Here is a 7,269-nt window from a genome sequence, read left to right as displayed (position 1 = left end):
GTGAAGGCAAATTCCTGGGTGGCGGGTGGGCCTGGAATGGGAGCGTAGGGAAGGCCACTGGTCTGTTTCTCTAACTCCCCCTTCTCTCTCTCTCTAAGCATGTCCTTGGGTGAGGATTATAAAAAAAGGGGGACCCTCCACCCACACACAAATACACACGCAAAAAGCAGAAAGAAATGCGCTTGCTACGGGGTGGGGGTGGGGGCTGCTGGGTACCATCCCCGGAACTGCCCTGGAGGAAAAGCAGGCCCGTGTGTGCTCGACGGGGCGGTTAGAAAGCCAGCAGCACACAGCGCCGTCTGGCGTTGCGATGCGGCAGTGGATAGAAGCGGGAGGAAGAGGCCGTCTGTGCTTGGAATTACATTTTCTGAGTCCTGCCGCCCTCACCCTCACCGCCACACCTGGAAAAAGGGAACTTTCAGGGTGAAAGCAACGCTTCTTGCCTTCCGGGTTCAATGCATGAGAAGTTTCCAGAAGTTCAGCACATCGTGGGGAGAACTGGAAGGAAGCAAATCCACTTCCCAGAAACCCTCTTCCTCCAGGAGTAACACAGGGCAGGGCTCAGAGGGAGGCGCCCAAAGACCTGGGTAATTCTACTGCTATCTGGTTAAAATAATGTTAAAAGCAGCTGGCCAGCAGGGCTAGTGGTGATACTGGTGGACACACACACACAAACACACACACACACACACACACACACACACACACACATATATACACACACATACACACATGCACACACGCACACACATGCACACGCGCACACACACACGCACATACACACACATACACACACATACACACACATACACACACACACACACAGTTACCAGCGTAAGCCTGGCAGTCAGCAGAGAACAAGACCAAAAGCTTCAGTCTCTATTCAGCCACTAATTTCCTGTGTCACTTAGGGGAACTCGTCTAGCCTTTTCTGGGCTGGCGTTACTGGGATTATGAAATCAAAGCAAGCCTCAGTTTAATACACATTTATCGAAGGCCTCGGATGACTTATCTGTGGGGGCAGAAAAGCCCCTCTCTGCCATGGAAGTTGTCATAGGGGAGGGGCATTAACACCCCAAGGATCGGATGATAGACACTGGCCTGTGCAACTGCGGAAGCTGAGGTGCTGAGGAACCAGCCTGTCTGAAGCCAGCTCCAGTGGGGGAGGCAGCAGGGTGGTCTCCCAAAGAAGGTGATACTGAATGAGACTTGAGTGCTGACCAGAGTTAGCTACTTGCTGGAGACTTATTTTATTTTTTAAGACCAAGCTACTTTTATTAAAGACTAGAGGCCTGGTGCACGAAATGTGCACTGGGGGGGAATAAGATAGTGATAACTAGAAGGGAATAGGGGAAGGGTCCTTCAGCCCGGCCTGCACCCTCTCGCAGTCCAGGACCCCTCAGGGCATTTCCACCTGGATTTCCACGGGGAGTGGGCCTAAGCTGACAGTCAGACATCCCTCTCACAGTCGGGACCCCTCACTCCTTACCACCTGCCTGCTTGCTGCTCCTTAGCACTGCCTCGGAGGCGGGAGAGGCTCCTGCCAACACCACTGCGCTCACCAGCTGTGAGCAGGCTTCTGGCTGAACGGCGCTCCCCCTGTGGGAGTGCACTGGCCACCAGGGGGCAGCTCCTGCATTGAGCATCTGCCCCCTGGTGGTCAGTGCATGTCATAGCGACTGGTCGTTCCACCCTTTGGTCGATTTGCATATTAGCCTTTTATTATATAGGATATTATATAGGAGAGTGTGCCACACAGATTTAAGCAATTATGTGTTTACATGATCCTTTGCCTCTCTCCATAATTCTCTCTGGTTGGATATTAATGGATATTAATTTTTTTAATAATTGAGATTTATTTTCTTTTAAACAAACACTTCTTTATCCAAGCACTCCCTGCAGACACCATTCTAAGCACTTTACACATTTTAATTCATTTAATCCTGACCACAACTCTGAAGTATTATGTTGCCCATTTCACAGATGGGAAAAATGGAGCCCAGAGAAGTTAAGGAACTTGCACAAAGTCACCCACTAGTAGTGATAGAGCTGGGATCTGAATGCAGACAATCTGGCTCCAAATCCACATAACTGCGCAGAGATCTAAAATATATCCTTACATTTTAAAATATTCTTCCACAGAGAACCTGGACTGTTTTAGAGCCACACAAACTCGATTGTTCCTGGAAGAAGGGATTTCAGAGGAGGAAGAGGATTCGCATCCCCCAATTTCCCAGATGATTCACTTAATAACTGGGGGTCAGAAGGAGATTGAGGCAGAGCACCAGCATGTACAAAGAAAGGCCTGGAGGCCTAGGAGGGTGGGAACATCCCAGGAATTGCAGTGTGGCTGGACCAGGGCTCCTGTGGGCGGGGCGGGAGATGGGCCGGAACCTCGGAATGAAGGGCACAGGAATTGGGACTTGACCCTGGTGGCGATGTAGAGTCACTGGGACATCTGAAGCCGGTGTGCAGCGTAAGTGTCCCAGTTACTCTTCTGGATGATGTAAAACACGACCCAACATTCATTGGCGTGGCCCAACCATTTTGTCATGATCACAAGTTTCGTGGGCCTGGAGAATGGCCTGCGCAGCTCAGGCAGCTCTCCTTCTCTCCGTTATGTCTGAGGCTCAGCTGCGAAGACTCAGTGGAGGCAGCTGGAACCGCTGGGACAGAGCACTCACTTCCGAAGTGATTCTCAGGGCTGGTGCCTGGACTGGGATAACCTGACAGCTGACTCCACTGGGACTGTTGGCTGGAGCACCTGCCCGTGGCCTCTTCCCGTGGCATCTGCACATGGCCTCTGCACGTGGCCTCTGCATGTGGACTCTGCACGTGGCCTCTGCACATGACCTGGACTTTTCACAACATGGTGCTGGGTTCTGAGAGGACAGTCCTCAGAGGGGCCTTGCAGGACCCGTGGACGCTAACCTCAGAAGTCACACAGTGTCACTCTGTGACCTCTACTGGTTGAAGCAGTCACAAAGCTGCTTAGATTCAAGTGGAGGACACCCCATCTCTCAATGGAGCAATGTCAAAGAATCTGAACCCCGGCTTTAAACTCACCATAATGCGATACGGTTTGGGGAATAAACCATCCGTCAACAGTGTGGAGGAGGGACTAGAGAGGGTAACGTTGGGTCCCACGAGAGGGGACCTACAGGGATTGAGACTGAGGGAGGGGTAGTTCCCCAATGCAAACTGGATGTTATTAGCGAAGAGGAGAAGTTGAGTGTGAGGGTCTGAGGGCACCCAGGTGTGGCAGGCACTTATTGACCAGCATGGACGATTGTCTGGACAAAAGCTGGATAGTTCGCCCGTCTGGAGCTTAGCAAAGCAACCTGGGCTGGAGATTTGGGAGCCATCAGCACACAAATGGTAACTAAAGCCCCGTATACAATTGGGGACTAAAGAGAGGGCCCGGGAGACGCACTGGAGGGCCCTGTGAATTCCGCACAGGGGAGGGGAGAGAAGGAGGTTTGAAAGGAGACACACTAAGATTTTCATGGGAGCCAGAAGAGGAAGACGTTAGGGAGGAGCAGACAGCAGAGTCCAAGGCCATAGGGGAGCCGAGGACGACCCAAAAGTGCCCGATGGATTTGGCACTGGAGTCCCAGCTCAAAAATCTCACCCACTTGTCCATTTCCGAGGAATTTGTCCCTTTCATCGAAGTTGTTGAATCCGTTGGCATATAATTATTCATAATATACTCTGATCATCATTTTAATTCCCGTAAAATCTGTGACGGTGTCTCCTCTTTCAGTCCTGACAGTGTTCATCTGGGCTTTCTCTCTCTCTTCCTGATCACTCTCCCTAGGAGTTCATGCCACACCCATCTGGCATTTTGGTCATGGCTGATGTTTGAAAGAGCGTTTAAGATCTAAGCTATTTCAGGTGGGAAGAAGCCTCCAAATAAAAGTTAAAACCTTAAAAAATAATCGCCCTCAAAATCAGCCACAAACATGACGGGAAACAGATCAAACCGTTGATTACATCAGCGAAATCATACATCGAGGCCGGGCATCGGGCCATAAAGACAAAACCTGTTTCTTGGCCTTGTTCTGTCATCAGCCGAATAAAGTGCCTCAGCTTTGGACCTCTTTTAGCTGAAATAATAATAATAATTTTGCTAACGTCGGCTTCCAAACTGTACGAGTAATTCATACAGCAGCAGGGCTGGCTCCTGTGGGCAGACTGGCATTGTAGCATTGTCAGTAGGAAGACAGACTTTGCTTAGAGCTCTGTGTCTTTGAATAATTTCTTAACCTCTCTGAGCCTGTCTCCAAAACTGTAAATAATATCTCTCTCATTAATGTATGTGTGAGGAAGGATTAAGTGAAATATCCTGTGTAAGGCGCTCAATAAATGGCAACTGAGTCAAGAGCCTTTTCATCCCGAGTGATAGAAACCCAACCCAAATTTAGCTTCTGGGGGGCAAGGGGGGCGTTTATAGACGTGGTGGCTTTTGACGGATCAACTTGTCAAGGCTGAACTGCAGTCCCCAGAATTCCCGTTCTAAGCTGTTTGCGTTTAGGCTGGGCTCCGGGGGTCCTCTCTCAAGAGCTGGAGGAAGGAAGGGAGGCAGTGGCCGTCTGACAGCAAACATGCGCCTTCTCAGGGTATTTAACCAAATACTGACCTCAGTGCTTCACGAAGGAATTCTTCAGGTGCGATCACGTCCCTAATCAGTTTGGTTAAGTTCATCAGTGGGTGATAATGGGGTGGGGGGTGGGGGGTGTCGGACCTAATCAGTTAGAGCAGTGGTTCTCAACCTTCCTCATGCCGCGACCCTTTAATACAGTTCCTCATGTTGTGGGGACCCCCAACCATAACATTATTCTCGTTGCTACTTCATAACTGTAATTTTGCTGCTGTTATGAATCGTCATGTAAATATCTGATATGCAGGATGTATTTTCATTGTGACACATTGAACATAATTAAAGCATAGTGATTCATCACAAAAACAATATGTAATTATATATGTGTTTTCCGATGGTCTTAGGCTACCCCTGTGAAAGGGTCGTTCGACCCCCAAAGGGGTCGCGACCCACAGGTTGAGAACCGCTGAGTTAGAGGCACTTGAACGCAGGCGTAGGCCTCCTCCAGGGAGATTCACCAAGTAGCTGCTAGGCTGACAACTGCTCTTCCTTCCCTCTCGACCTTCCTCCCTGACTGCAGCCTGTGAACATCCAGCTGAGCTCGCACCGTGGGTGTCCAGCTGCTCGTGACCACAACATGATGAAACCGCCTGCACGTCTAATTCCTGTGCCCCTGCCCTCCCCTGCTGGCCAGCCGCCCAAAGGCAGGGCCCATCCATTGCCTTCATTCCCAGAGCTGCTCCTCTTCCCAAATCTCTACTACCAACCAATGCTGCACTGCCAGCTCCCAGTGCGACTGTTAAACAGTCTTGTTCCTTGCCCTACACCAAGCATGCCAAACTCAAAGGCTGACTGGGCCAAATAGCAAGGTTTGAGTGCATGTGGGCTGCAAAAAGCAAAAACTTCCATTTTCATAGAAACGTGGGTTTATTTCGATGGAGACATGCTGAGTACAAAGGGCCGAAATAAATGAGTCATCGTTAACATAAAATAATAGAACATTTTAATAAAAACTAGTATTTTTTCTTGAACATTAACTTACCAGACACTGAATAACTGCACAAATTAATAAGGGCAACGCAAATAAATCTATTTTTCTTGTTCTCCGAAAGTGAAATATTTCCTGTTGCGCAGACCAAACAAGTCAGTCCATGACTTATAATGTGGCCATCGGCTGCTAAAATATTCGCTGCTGGGTTTAGCGAGGGGGAATGGTGCGCCTGCACGTAAGGCGCGTAAGGGAAATGAATGCAACAGGATTATAGTCATCGGTCATTAGCGAATGTTGTAGTTCGTCATTAATAATGATGTATAACAGGATATTGTAAAATGTTACGAAATTTTTATTAAAACGTTTCTTACCGTTATATTGGCTGGGCCACAAAAATACTCGTTGTGGGCCGCATGCAGCCCGCGGGCTGCGAGTTTGACGTGCTTGCCCTACACGGTCTCTAAAGACAGGGAAGGACTATTATTGCACTACATTTAGAGTCTTGGTGATCAGAGAACATCTTGCGATGAGCTCTAGCAGGCCTGGGAGGGGACGCGTGTCTCTTTAAGAGCCCTGCAGCAGACACTCAGACTAGGGCGTCGCCTTGGCCAGTCCCACTTCTTACGCAAACAGCTGTACATTTTCCTAAAGTTGGGGAGGTTGCTGCCGCCAACCAGGTTACCAGGAAACTGGATGCTGTGAAGAGAGGGAGCAGGAGACTCCTGCCAGCAAAGGCCGATCTAAAAGCAGCTGAAATCGAACAGATTTATCCTCTTAACAACCAAGGCGTCCTAGTCCCCAGCCGGAGCACAGGCCCCATTCCAAACCCGAGGGACGGAGGAGCCGGCTCCCCGGAGAGGACTGGGCAGCCTGGCGCACACCTGTGACCAGCAGCCAGGTCCTCACTATGTAGCCTTCAGCCACCTGTGGCCACTTAAAGTTAATTAACATTCAGCAAAACTTAAAATCCATTCCCTCCGTTGCACTGGCCACATTCAAGTGCTCCATGGCCACGTGTGTCCGGTGGCTGCCACGCTGGGCAGTGCAGACGGGGAGCAGTCATCTCTGGAAGTCTGGTCAGACAGCACCGAGCTGGATTATGGTCAGGCTGCATATTAAGAAGCTGCAGCATCAGCGTGGCTTAAAGACATAACGGTTTACTTCTCTCTCTCTTTCCCACAAGTCTAAGGCAGTAAAGCCGCTCCCCGGGGTCCTCAGGACGAATTATGTTCATCCGGTTCCTTCCATCATGACCCTGCCATTCCTGGGGCGGTTCCTTCTCCTCACGGTCCAGGGTCCCGGATGCTGCGCCTGTGGCTGGGGGCGGGGGCAAGCCGGGGGGCGGGGTGGGAAGCAGAGAGCGCCTCCTTCCTTTGAAAGGCATCACCTTGACCTGCATCCCTGGCCAGCATTTGTCATGTGGCCTCACCTGACAGTGAGGAGGCTGGGAAACCTTATTCTGGTCAACAGTAAAGAGTGGATGGCGGTGGACAGGGTTGTGTGGCCGCTACGGGCACGTAGCGGTCTCTTCCACGGCGGTTGGGCATCACTGAGTCAGTGTCTGCGGCGTTCTCTTTCTTGTGACCTTTCTGTTCTCTCCTTCCACTTTCCTGTTGTTATGGGTTCACTCAGCGAGATAGACCACCGACTCAGAATTTAAATTTAAGAGCCTTTATTG

General features: G+C 50.3%; 1 long non-coding RNA gene across 1 annotated transcript in view; it reads right to left on the bottom strand.

Moving 5' to 3' along the window:
• Window positions 1-2,750, bottom strand: part of LOC107181870 — a 13,988-nt gene extending 11,238 nt beyond the window's left edge. Inside the window, exon 1 of the long non-coding RNA XR_001512583.1 lies at window positions 2,739-2,750. This is a non-coding gene — a long non-coding RNA (uncharacterized LOC107181870). The remainder of the gene's footprint in view (window positions 1-2,738) is intronic.
• Window positions 2,751-7,269: the final 4,519 nt, after the last annotated feature.

This window comes from Myotis davidii, unplaced genomic scaffold, assembly GCF_000327345.1.
Source record: "Myotis davidii unplaced genomic scaffold, ASM32734v1 scaffold333, whole genome shotgun sequence".
NCBI classification, from domain to species: Eukaryota; Metazoa; Chordata; class Mammalia; order Chiroptera; family Vespertilionidae; genus Myotis; species Myotis davidii.
This window is presented reverse-complemented; position numbering and strand designations above follow the sequence as displayed.